Source organism: Pteropus medius, unplaced genomic scaffold (assembly GCF_902729225.1).
Source record: "Pteropus medius unplaced genomic scaffold, Ma_sr-lr_union100, whole genome shotgun sequence".
Classification (NCBI taxonomy): Eukaryota; Metazoa; Chordata; class Mammalia; order Chiroptera; family Pteropodidae; genus Pteropus; species Pteropus medius.
In genome coordinates, this window is record NW_024354875.1 from 10,265,444 (window position 1) to 10,278,121 (window position 12,678).

The following is a 12,678-nucleotide window of genomic DNA, read 5'->3' on the forward strand; positions in this document are numbered from 1 at the left end:
ATATATTTTCTTTTCTCTTGATAATATTACTAATGGTATTTTTTAAAGTTTTTATGGTTTTTTTTTGTATTATTCCTACTTATTCTGAGTTTCTTTTTATGTTTGCTTGTTTTGATGTTCCTCTTGCATTTTGTGACTTTCTCTAAAGACTTTAGCTTCATTAAAGCAGAGATCATTTTATTCAGCATTTAGAACAGTGCATTGTATATACCGATGTTCAAAAACTACATGAAATATAGTAATTATAATTTATAATATATGATCTAGTAATTATATGGTATTATATGTTGTAAAACATAAGTATATAATGTTACATATTATATAATTATTATTAAATTTAATGTATAAACATGTTTTATTGTATTATATATCATATATTAATTAATTATTTTCTGGTAACCCATGCCTGTATAGCCATATTTTTAAAGGAGGCACTAAAACACTCTCTTTATGTTTGAAGTTGGGGTGCTGGGCTTGTTGACTGATAAGAGTCTCTGAAAATCATGCAGAAACAGGCTTTTTGTAGAGCATATCTAAGTTTCAATATCTGAAGTACTTTGGAAACATTCAATCTTCTAGAGAAGACTCCTTAAGTCTTCTAGATGAAGAGGTACCATCTTGTCTGTGGTATTTCTGGGAGAATGGGTGAAAATGGGAGCTGAGATTTTCATTTCTTAAGTAAGTAGACTTCAGTTACCTGGTTCACAGTCCTACATTTCTCTCGTCCCTCAGCATTGCCAGACGACTGTGAGTCAAGACCCTAGAAGCTACCTAGTTTAATGTTTGTCACATACAGGTCTGGGAGCAGTCACCTGGCAATATGTGATGAATGAGTGTGCTTGAGAGTCTAGCTTTTCTGAATGTTGGCTGCTGTAGACAGTCTTGACCTTGTCTTTCATGGTACCTGAATGCTACCAAGTGATGAGCTTTAGGAGGTTCTATGAAGAGGGGGTTAAATTTTTTATCATTCATACTCTCATCTTCCACTACTGAAAAAAATGAGATTGTAGCTTCTTTCTTTTTGTAATGTAATTACAGTGCTTTCATACATTACTCTGACACTAGTAGATAGAGGGGATTAAAGTATGTAGTTAATCCACAACTTTCAACTAGAAATCCACCCTGGCATCTTTACCTTGGCTGATATGGTATCCAGAACAAATAATCATTTCCCAATTCTAAGATTCACCAATTAAAAATCTGTAGCACTATTTTTAAGTGAATATAGCAGTAAAATATGCATACTTTAAGTCTATTCATCTTCCTGATGTCCAAAACGTTGCTATCATTATTTCATCTTAGATGATGTTCAAGATAGTTATAAAGAATACTTATCCGAGATGTGATAAAAATAGAAAATAGGCACTTTAGTAGTTTAAAATAATTTAGTGGAATTGTGATAAATACTATTGCATATTTTGATCTGCAAACTGTACTATATGATGGCCAGGCAACAGCATTTGTTGAATATCCTCTATGAGAAGCAGTAAATTCACATTTAAAAGCTTGTTGTCAGAATGCATAGGGTTTTGAATTAGATGAATCTGGGTAAAACAACAGCCTCTGACCTTTACTAACTTTGCGACTTTTTCCCACTTGCCTTAGATTTATCATCTATGCAATGACTGCAATCATCATACTTACAATATTCATGTTACTTCACAGCATGAATATTGCACAGTACTTGTTAAACACAACTGGCTATAGAACCAAATTACCTGTGTTTGAATTCTGCCTTTGCAACTTAATAGTTGATCTCAGTCAAGCTCAACTTCTTTCAAAATTGGATTTAGGTGACTAGATTTGGTCTCTGAGCTGCTGAGATAATGGGATTTAGATTTAAATGATGAGACTTTCTGCTTTGAATTGATGCTATAATAGGATGATACTCTTTGAAATCATGGGAGGGGATGACTTTTTGCTTGTGGGAGAGACATGATTCACTGAGGGTCAGAGGTAGGATTGTGATGGCAGAATTCTAAGATGACTCCAGGATTCCCATTTCCTGGTGTGCCTGCCCAATATAATGCGATCTCTTTGAGTGTTAAAAGATTTTTCTAATAAAATGTTTCAAAGTATTCTAGAAGGAAATGGTTTGAGCTTCTTAAAGTAAGAAATAATTTTAAAGGAGTTTTTAGAAGCACGAAAGAATATAAATACATAGGCTTAATGTTAATTACCCTTTTACTAGAATATGTTTACCCATTTACAAGAAGAACTGATGAAAGGTAGTTATGGGGGGATTATAATAATGAGGACTTATCATATGGTTAAAGCTGTGTATTTATTAATTTCCTTACTCTTAATACAATCATATGAGGATTAAGTACTATACTATTGCACATTTTATAGTTGAGGACATAAAGTCACCAAGAAGTTAAATAATTTGCCCAGAGGGTGAGTGATAATAGAACATAGAACTGTTCAAAATAACAATCCACATAATCGTGTGATGCTATTTAAAATCAGAAATAAATCTGTACCTATATCCATATCTGTACCTATTTGTGTCTATATCTGTGTATTTTCCTTTTTTTTTCCCTCTAGAAGAGGAATCTAAGCCCCAAGCATCATATATACTAAATAGATCAAGGAATTATTATTTAGTTAGTATCAGTTATTTCAATTGTAGATAAAAGTGAGGGGGATCATTTTGAAAATTTAACCTATTTTGGTAAGGATAGATGACAAATATCCCATGAGATATCATGGAAGTTCATCTGGAAAAGACTACTGACTCAGTTGATATTTTGAAAAGAATGATGAATGTGTTTATAACAAGATATCTTAGAGTAAGACGTTATAGGTTATTGAAAGTCTTGGTGAATTCAATGAAATAATAGGTCACATGTATAGAGAGAGGTAATACAAAGTTTGAAATGGCCAATCTCATAATATGTGTTCTATACATATGCTAAGTTCTGTGGATTTTAAGATGAGTAAAACATGGCCTTTACCCTCAAGACATTCTGGACAGGGTGTCTGCCTTTCTTTATTTTCCATAAGTTAGTTATATATGATTCTTACAGTTATAACTTCAAGATGTGAGGAAAATAATTTTCTCTAGGAACTTTGAGAGTTATAGCATAGTAATCAGATGGAGAAGTTTTGGGTGATTATACCCATTCTTTGTCTATATTAACCATAACCTCTCCAGATAATTCCAAATTTAGTTTCACATAAATATTTTTTCAAACTATATCATTACCTCTTCTTTGACTAGTTCTCTTTTAAGTATACACCTAAGCAATTGGTGCTAACGTGAAGGTCAATAAGGAAAACAGGATGAAGGATCTGTCTTTTATGAAAATGTGCTGCCTTTGAGTTTTTTTTGTTTTTTTTTTTTGACAAGAAAAAAATGGCAGATCTTTCCTTATAAACCGTATGTTCTTGCATTTCTGATATCTGGAATGAGTAGCTTGCCAGAAACATTTCCAATCAAAAGCCAGACTAACCCATAAAGGTGTCCAAAGAAGTCTGTTCTGATTACTGAAGATGTTGAACTAGTCCTAACTTCAAACAGTAGAGATTTCCACACTTTAGTGGTATATGACAGCTCTATTCATTCCACAATGTCAAATTCTTTGGTTTTGGCCATTGGGTATTTATGCATTTCTGGCTAGGGAAGCAGAGAAGCCTAATTTGATTCTGGAGCCAAAAGTTTTTAGGCCCTGTTCCTTTGGAACTTGGACTGCAGGATTTTGGCACTACATAAAGACTAGGACAGAGCAAGTAGTCACACATAACTAACTGACTCAACAGAGCATATTCAGGGAGAAAGATCATGCCTACACATTGGAAAACCATTCTCCAAGGCAGACTGACAACACCCTAAATTCAATCACCCTTAAATAAACACACAAAGAAAGCATGGCTTTAACATATCTTCCGGCACTGCTCTCCAACGCTGCCTGATTGGTTTGAGTGCCAAAGGCCAGGCTGCAGATGCAGCCATTACTGTTGTTCTTACTTATGTCTGTCTGCTGTCTGCTAACAAGCATTCATATGCTTTGGATCATTAAAGTCACAACCTCCTATGCCAATCTATTCCTCTCTATGGGTTTGCTGTAGATTAGAACAAGAGATGCTATTTCTGTTTCTTTTTCTTTCTTAACTACATTTGGGGTTATTTCTGAGGTCTGAATATCATAGCTTGCACCCTTGCCCCTATTGAGCATACAAATTGTGTTCCCATTAAGCTTGTTCTTTTTGCCTGATTTATTTCGATTGCTGTTGCATGTGCCTTTTCAATGCAAGGCAAGTGATTTGCGCTGGAACTGCAACAGACAAAAAGTGCTGTAACTTAAGCTGCTTTCTGGTGCCATTGCTATCTGTAAGAGGTCTGCTGTACTTACATCCATGCTAAATTTCTTCTGACAGACTCCAGGTGGTCGGGATTTTCACAATCCAGCCCATTTGAGTGTTAGAACTTGTCATCTGGAGCTTTGTGGATTCTTCTCTTTCATCTCACTCTTAGTAGCAGGTTGAGTACATCTGTACACCTACATGGACAAGGCCACCTGTGTCCACAGGTATAATCAAAGGTGGAGAAACACAACTCTCTCTTTCAGAGAAGGCACAGAGGACAGATATTATAGAGAGAGGAAGAAAAAAAATTGTCACTTGTAGTATTATGCAGGCCGCCCATCTGAACCCATCATTGCCTGGCACCTACACACTAAGGGCAAGGATCCAGCCAACTTGTGAGTGGGCGCTGTGCCATTTGAGCAGATGGGCATGGAAGTCGGCAGCCAGTAGACCATGTATGTGCATCAACGGTGGGTGTTGAGGGCACGATTCCCAGAGGAGAATGTCCTAACAGCTGTCTGGCCTGAGCCAACATACTTACGACCAAGGAAAAGTGCCATCCTTCAATCCTGCTGAGTTGGATTAACCTTCAGAACTAAATCTGCTTTTTCAGCAGCAGAAGGTGAGTTTGGGGTCTATAAAAACCAGACAGAATAACTGAAGAAAGGAAGCTGAAAAGATATAATTATTAGATATTCACTAAAGATAATGAGGACCTTTACGTGTGTATATTAAATATTTGACCAAAAGTCTGTTAATTCTTAAAGAATGTCATAGTTATTAATAGCGTTGCCTCCCATGGTGATTTTAGAAGTGAACTTTTCACGTGGGCTGAGCATGTTCAGTGAATTAGGTAGCATATTTCTACTTCTGCATTAAGAAATAGTAATGTATGGGGAAAGGTGTCAAAAGACCATAGAAATTTGACTGTAGGTAAATATCTTTGTCACACATTACATATCATAAATCAAACTTAATGTATCATTGATTACAGCTTTCCAAAGAAGAGAATTTCTTCTTTAGTGATTAAACCTACATATGAAAAAGAAAAAAAGTAAAATTGGTTTTTCAACGTAAGCCTTCTGGGCAATAAAAGAGACTTTATATCTGAGACTAAAAATAAAGCCTAATTCTAATTTGTTGAGGATTTCCAGACAGTTAAACATCATGAAATTAAATACAGATTGTTTCTGTCAAATCTCGCCAAATGGTGATTTGACAATGATTTGTTTCATTTGACTAAAAATAGGTAGACCATTTTAATGATTTAGACCCTCAATAATTATTTGTTTTCTATTTTGCTTTGTTTTGAAGTGTTTGTGAGATAGTTTTTTTGGTATCATTTTCTGTTGTCTTGAATCTTTTCATTTCAAAGCTAGTGTATAACTTGCAGTTGTGGAGGAAATGTTAGTTTGGCCTAAGTGTTCTAAATACCCGTCTATATTTTCTTAATCAATTCTCTAAACTGTTTCCTTTTGTTTACATCAACAGAGTAAATAAAAAGAGATGAATAGGCTATTTTAACAACTAATTTTAGTAACTCTAGCTACTAGAGTTACAAATTATATAATGCTTTAATTCTAATACCATTAATAACATTATAAAATAAAATGTTATATGTCTTTTTTGGTCCTTAGTTTCATTATATCTATTTATAAATACATAGCTAAATATAGATGAACATCCAGAGAAAAAGAGACAGTAAACCAAAAATTAAAACAATATATAAAGGCACTTTCCATAGGAAAAAAAATGTAGAAAATTGTATTACCCTGGTATCTCTATGTTTCTTGGTTCTGGCAGTCTTCATCTTAAGAGCATGGTTTTTCATTTGTTTGTTTATTTTTATTAAAGTATAATTGACATATTCATTTCAGATGTATAATATAATGATTCTACATTTATATAACTTACAATGCTATCACCACAATAAGTCTAGTAACCACCTGTCAACATACAAAGTTATTATGATACTATTGACCACATCCCCTGTGATGTACATTATACCCCTGTGTCTTATTTATTTTATAACTGGAAGTTTGTACCTTTTATTCTCCTTCATCTTTTTTACCCATCCCTAAGAGCCTGTTTGAAGGCTAAAATTGTGGTGTCGCCAAGTTCTATGTGAATGACACCTCTCAGTCTGAGAAAACACTTGGAGAGAAACATTCTACTGAAAGCACGCAAAAAAAATGAAAGAACTAAAAGAAATAGTAGTTAGAAATAAACAAGGATATGTGCACTGTACATAATTAAGTTTTCTTTAAACAGGATGGTATAAGGCAGTTTGATTTTCTTCTTAGAAGAACACATGTACTTGGGACAAAATAAATCAAGGGAAAAGTATTAAGGAGTTAAAATCATTCCAGCAAATGATTTCCTTTAGCTATCTGGGAGATCAGAAAATGTGGTTAAAGCTGAATTTAACTCAACCAGACTTACCCCACGATTGAAAGGCCGATGAGCACCGCAGGTGATCTAGATGCTGACCTAGGAATATTCAACAAATTGAAAAAAAAAAATGCCGATAAACTTTAATATGTCCTACAGAAGTTTTTTGAATCTTCCCCTTTCATTTTCTGCAGGTGGTGAAAGAGATAAGAGAGTGTCAGTTTTCTGACTGACAATATACAACCAAAAGAGGTTTATGGAAAAGCCAAAAATAGAAAAGAGGGACAATTGCTTATGGATGTCCACTATGGTAATTGAATCAAATTGTGAGCAGAAGAAAGAGGAAAACACAAATGTTAAAGAATATACTTGCGGTGCATTAATAAGGATCAAAACAAAAGAATTTGTTTTTTTCTATGATTTATGTCATAATCCCCATTAGGACTATGGAAGATATGTTTCATTAGTGGTAGAATAATTATGAGATGGGTGAATTTTACATGTGTCCACAAATAAAATCAGAGATTAAAGGCATGATAAGGTAAATTCCTCACATCTTAACTTTCTTGGTTTTTTGTTTGTTTATTTTTTCTCAAAAAGTTACCTACCACATACACATAATTTTAAAAATATTGCCAATACTTAGGTTGACATTTATATTTCTAAACTAAATTTTTGTGAGTATAAAAATATTGGCCACGTCTCCACATTCCCCCCACCACCAAAAAAAGCTTCACTTACTTTTCTTCATTTCTGATTGTAATAGCTTTAAGAGAAAGAATTTGGCAAAACAAATAAAGATCTGAACATAAGAATTGGGATACACCAGAAAACAAACAAACAAACAAAAAACTTTTGAGACACTGTGAAGATAAAAACTAAACTTAACTACAGAGTTATTTCTGGTATTTTTTTTTTTTCAAGTATCCAGGGAGTTTGCTAATGGGAGGTACGCCTCAGAAAATGTACATCTGTGAAAATGTTGGAACAAACTAATGCTTTTATTCAAGTGATTTTATTTCAATTCTAAGCCACAAGATATAAACTTTCATCAAAAATGGTAATCTATTTAAAATCAGAGCTATGTGGAATGTTTCATGTTTATGTATAACTTTGCTAGTAGACCCTCCTACACAAGGAAAATAATGTGCCCAAATTCTGTTATTTTTATAGTTTGTAATATATCAAGTACTAGTTCTACCCATCAGTTTCATATTCTTTAAATAGATAAAACTGAAAAAAAAAAAGAATAAAGAAAACATAAAGACACTTTGAAAAAGTTACTTTCTAATTCCTTTTTTGGGAAGAAAGGATATCGGAAAAACTTAATTATGAAACATATTCTAATAAAAACAAAAAAGAATTTAAAGGAAAATATGCATTGCACACCCTTCTTACCCCATTGTTCCACTTTGCCTGTATCATTGGAAAGCTAAAGTACCTGGGAGGGGGCAGAGAAGGACTGGAAGCGAGGACAGTGGTGGGTGGTAATAAAGAAGGAAAAACTGATAGGTTTGATATGAAAATGTTGCGGTGATATATTAATCTGATATTGGGCTCAAAAAATCCAAGTCAGAAGACATTTGTGTTTCAATTTTCTTTTCAATGATCACTACAAATCAATGATCACTACAAATCAAATGATCACTACAAATTTACTGGACATAATAAATGTATGGCATCATTGAAAAAAAGATGAGGTCTGACTTTTTTTTTTCTCCTCCAAGGAAGGCTTGCCATCATCATGAGTATTTATCATGAAAGCTCAGCTACTTAAGATACAGAATACTGTGATAAAAAAAAAAAAGGCTAAGACACCATGTCACCTCAAAAGAAGAGAAACTTGGAATTATTACAGCCCCTTTTTGCTAAAATTACTGGAAGTAAAGTGAGAAGTAGCAATTCATAAAATTCTCAAATGGTAACTGTAAAATGATATTGAAACCAACATTTCATAATTTAAGAGTATAAGAATTAGCAAAAAAACAGGCTATAAACACTTAAATAAGTGGTAGATATACATACATGTCTACTTATGTTTACGGGGAGTATCTATATACTATTTGAGAACATTTGGAAACAAAAAAGAAAACAGACATACATAAAAACTATATTTTCAGACTTCCTCAGAGGAAATGCTTCTCTAATTCATAGACAAAATAATGGAGTAAAAGAAAGTTATATCAAGCTACTGCTAATATAATTATTGCTATTCAAGTTTTCCAAATTGAATGGTTAATTCACTATTCCTGCAATAGTGAAAGGGACCTAAGATCAAACAATGGAGCCCACTGCTGCCTACATTCAGAAGCAATTTACAGACAAAATGTAGTTTCTGATATCAGATACATTTAAAAGTCACAGAATTTTGGAGAAAAAACTAGGACTATACAAAATGAAGTACTTTGTAATACTGGTACTAGAGATATTTTATAATACCAATTTAAAAAGTAAATTTTGAGCATTGGCTATTAGAAATTACTATCATATGAGTGTACTAAACATGAAATGATTACTGGCTAAAATTAATAGTTCAGAAGGACATCTAATGTCTTATGTGGGACTGTTTCTCAAGAGGGTATCCCATAATGATTTGCAAAATTATCAGATAATGGTAATAAGTTATTGATAAATCATTACATAAATACTATAAGTTTTTTTGGTATTTATACTGTAGTTTAGGAGAGGCTTTTTTCCCTTCAAATTTACTTCATGAGATTATGATTGACTTCAAGTTTTCTTTATAATTATTATTTCAATTAAGTATATCACATTAAGGCAGCTCTCTTGAAATATCCTAATTTTCCTGATATTCATGCAAGACAACAGATCAATTTTGGATCCAGAATTTTCTAAATCATAAGTTTTAGTCAGCATAATCTGATTTGGGATGATAACATATTTCTGCATTTAATGCTTAACTGAGGAGAACAGTAAAGCAAAAGACAGGTAATGAAAGCTTTTTTTTTCCTCCCACATCTTCATAACTTGGTTGGACATGATAGATTGGCTAGCTTATTGATTTAGGAATGATCAGCAATATTATTTTTCCTAAAGGAATATTAAGGTGATTTATAACTGATTAGAAAACTGATTCTAGCTTCCTGTGTAAATATGTACAAATTCATAAGTTTGACTCTCTTTCAATTTTTATCTTAGAAATATCTACTTATGCACACAGGGGATTTCAACTTTGTAGTTCCTCAAGCTGAATTCAATTCCTATTTTCATACTTATACTTTTATACTGCTGGAGCAATAATAAAGTGTAATAGTTGAGGGCTAAGATATGGGTTAAAATATTGTTTGTGTCTTTCACTAGCTGTGGATTTTCAGTTACTGAAATGATCTGTCATGTTTCTAACATTTATTAAAAAGGGGTAATGCAATCTCTTATATTATAACTGATCTCTTAAGGTTTGGGTGAGAATTAAATATATTAAAATATACAAAACTCATAATGGTGCTTGTCAAATAATAAGCACCCAATAAATGTTAGCAGAGAATATCATTGTTGCATTATTTCTCAATTTGAATTCTTGTTTATACCATGGAATTAATAAATTCCTTCAAGGGTGAAATGTATGTGTTCAGTAACTAGTCATATTTGTTCCAATTTCTTATTAAAATTTTTCTCAAACTTTATTCAGTTATAATGTTTGTGGGGTTTTTCCATAGTTCATGGACTTAAATAACTATGTTAATGGAAAATGTATTCTTATCATTAATAAATGGCTCTGATGTGATCATTTTTTTCTACTGCCTTAAAAGTATGTAAATGATAATTAAAATTAAAACATTTGTCAGCTAAAGTCATCTCTTGTGCCTCTAGCAATATCTACACAGCGCATTCTACAATAGCACCTTATAGGAAAGCTTTCTATAGGTGACTGGAAGGAAATATTTAGAGGATGATGGGCCACTAGATCCATCAAAATTTAGTAGCATTAGGACAAAAGATGGCATAGACATGGCCATAAAAGAATGGTAAGACTGACACAGGTGAACGTCCAGGTGCCCATTCATCAATATTGTGGATACATTTTCTTGCTACTACTTTCTGTAACATTTGAAGCTTGAGGTACTTTACATGCCAGGAGAATGACTTTTACCCTAAGACTAGAAAACCAGCTAGGTTTCAAGAAAATGGAACAGGAAGACTCCCCCTAACCCAGAATTCTTCCACCCTTGTAAGTTGAATATAAGACATATATATTAAAATTTCACTGGAGATTTTAAATTTTATTATAATGAGTAGTGGTTAAGAATAGTAAGTTCTAAATGTATGGCAATATGAAATAATTCTTAGATCCTTAAGAGAATTAAATACCAAACAAATATATTTATATTTGCTCTCCGAGAAGATAAAATATCAATGAATAACAGGTGTGAAGTTTTGGTTTATAAGAGCACTCTCATTTACTATTCTGCTCTCATGTTCCTTATACAAAAGACCTTTCATTTCAACATTATTTGAGCATCAGCTATAATTATTTTATTTAGGATAATACTAGCAGCTATAAAATTCCCTAACATACATGCGGATTCCAAGAAATAGAAATTTATTTCTTACTATATAACAGTTAAAAGGAAGTTTTCTATAGGGATCCTTTGTACTCTCTGCAGCTTTTCTCTAAGTAAATATAAAATTATTCCAAAATAAAAAGTTTGCTAAATAAAACAAAGTGAGTCTTCTTGGCCTGTGTTTGGCTTTTTTCAGGGCCCCAAATTCTTCCATTTTGCATCTTCATCTTCCAAAAGGGCCTCTTTTAATGTTTTCTCCTAGCCAGTATACGAGGAAAGAGAGATCTTTTGGGGAAGCACTTGCTGGTGAATAACTTTCCATTGATCTGAACTAGTCACATGGACACTCATAACTGCAAGGCAAGCTGAGAAATACAGTCTAGATGTGTGCCTAGGAAAGAGAGGACAGAATTTAGTGAGGGACCATTAGGAACTGCCAGTCTTTCCTCTCATATATCAATTTGCATCTATCTTCCAATGCTTAGAAATACATCCATCTGCCTCTTCAACAGAGACAACCAAAATTCCCAACCAGTTACTGAATAAAACTCCAATTCCAGAATCTCTGGTGATAAAGAGCTTTTTCCATCGCACCCGATTTCTCTCCAGGAGGTTAAAGAACTTGAAAAATAAGCTCTCTGTCCTGATTTTTTCATCACATCCAATAGACAATGGTGGAGCAAAAATTTGGTAACTGGAAACTAACAAAACCCCTTCATTTGTAAAGGAAAGAATGGTAGATGGCAACAGTCACTGGACCAAAAGATGATTGAATCCTCCTGGGCAGGCCCTGAGACACCCCTGCCCTGGCAGTAAAGACAGTACCTGGTTTTCCTGGCTGTCCTTTCTCAGAGAATTTTATGTCTATTGTTCTCCAGCATTTCTGGCTCTGTTTTCCAGGGGCTCTTTCTTGTCTATTGTCCTCCATGGGCCACCTCTGAAGTAGGAATTGAGGAGGATGGCCTCCTTGAAGGTTGTACTGCCTCATAATCTAGTTTTGTTGTGGAGTGAATAGGGAATTCAAGGGTTTTATAGAGTCACATATTTTTATTTTTTTATTTTATTATTATTATTACTTTTTTTTTTTTTGCCAGGCTTCTTGTTTCTTTGGTAACACAACTCACTCAAAATATTAGCAGACATTGATCTAATCCCTTTAGTCAGTTATGTGTGCCAACAACCAGAGCCAAAGACATTTGAAGTTCTTTTCTAGACTTTATCCTCTGGTTTTTGTATTATCGTTGTTTTTGTTTGTTTGTTTGTTTTAATAAATAAATTATCTCTCTCTCTCTCTCTCTCTATCACCAGCCTGTGCCTCTCCACTCCAATCTCTCCTTGCAAAAAAACTGTATAATTCCTGTTAGGTGAAGTAGTACTACTAATGAGAGCTTCTGTTTCAGTTATTAAACAGTACAGTATTGTTAAAAATTCCTTCTCTTTCTCTGTATTTTATTAT

The 12,678-nt window shown here is 33.4% G+C and overlaps 1 protein-coding gene across 1 annotated transcript in view; it reads left to right on the forward strand.

The window, feature by feature from the left end:
- Positions 1-12,678, forward strand: part of ARHGAP15 (Rho GTPase activating protein 15) — a 588,346-nt gene that overhangs the window by 57,778 nt on the left and 517,890 nt on the right. The gene's annotated exons all lie outside the window — the stretch shown is intronic.